This window comes from Penaeus monodon, chromosome 22 (assembly GCF_015228065.2).
Source record: "Penaeus monodon isolate SGIC_2016 chromosome 22, NSTDA_Pmon_1, whole genome shotgun sequence".
NCBI classification, from domain to species: Eukaryota; Metazoa; Arthropoda; class Malacostraca; order Decapoda; family Penaeidae; genus Penaeus; species Penaeus monodon.
The window spans coordinates 37,489,690-37,490,064 of record NC_051407.1 but is presented as its reverse complement, the minus strand read 5'-3'; the positions used below and the strand labels follow the sequence as shown (position 1 = coordinate 37,490,064).

The 375-nt window shown below is 34.4% G+C and overlaps 1 protein-coding gene across 2 annotated transcripts in view; it reads left to right on the top strand.

Annotated features, from left to right (window-relative positions):
• Positions 1 to 375, top strand: part of LOC119587112 (superoxide dismutase [Cu-Zn]-like) — a 12,417-nt gene that overhangs the window by 10,534 nt on the left and 1,508 nt on the right. The gene's annotated exons all lie outside the window — the stretch shown is intronic.

Below are 375 nucleotides of genomic sequence, written 5' to 3'. Positions count from 1 at the left end.
TAAATGTTTGTCACTATACATGTATTTATCCTTTGTTTATACAGACGAACTGTTAAAAATATCCTAATGCTATTGTCACGAACATAACTCATATAGTTGGGGGTTTGATGACGAGTATAAACATACACAGCAGAGAGAGGCAGATCAAATTTGCAGGACAAACTTCCTCTGTATACGAAGGTGACAGTGCAAAGACATTCCGTGTTGCAGGTTGATTGTAGACAAGTCTGATGAGGTTTATTTTTTTCTGGTTATTTGGTTGGCGCTGTTGTTATGATGCTCTCAAGACTTGAACTATAGATAGAGAAGAAAATCAGGATGTTAATAAATAGATAAAATACATCGGTATTAATGAAGTAAATCAGTATAAAGTTG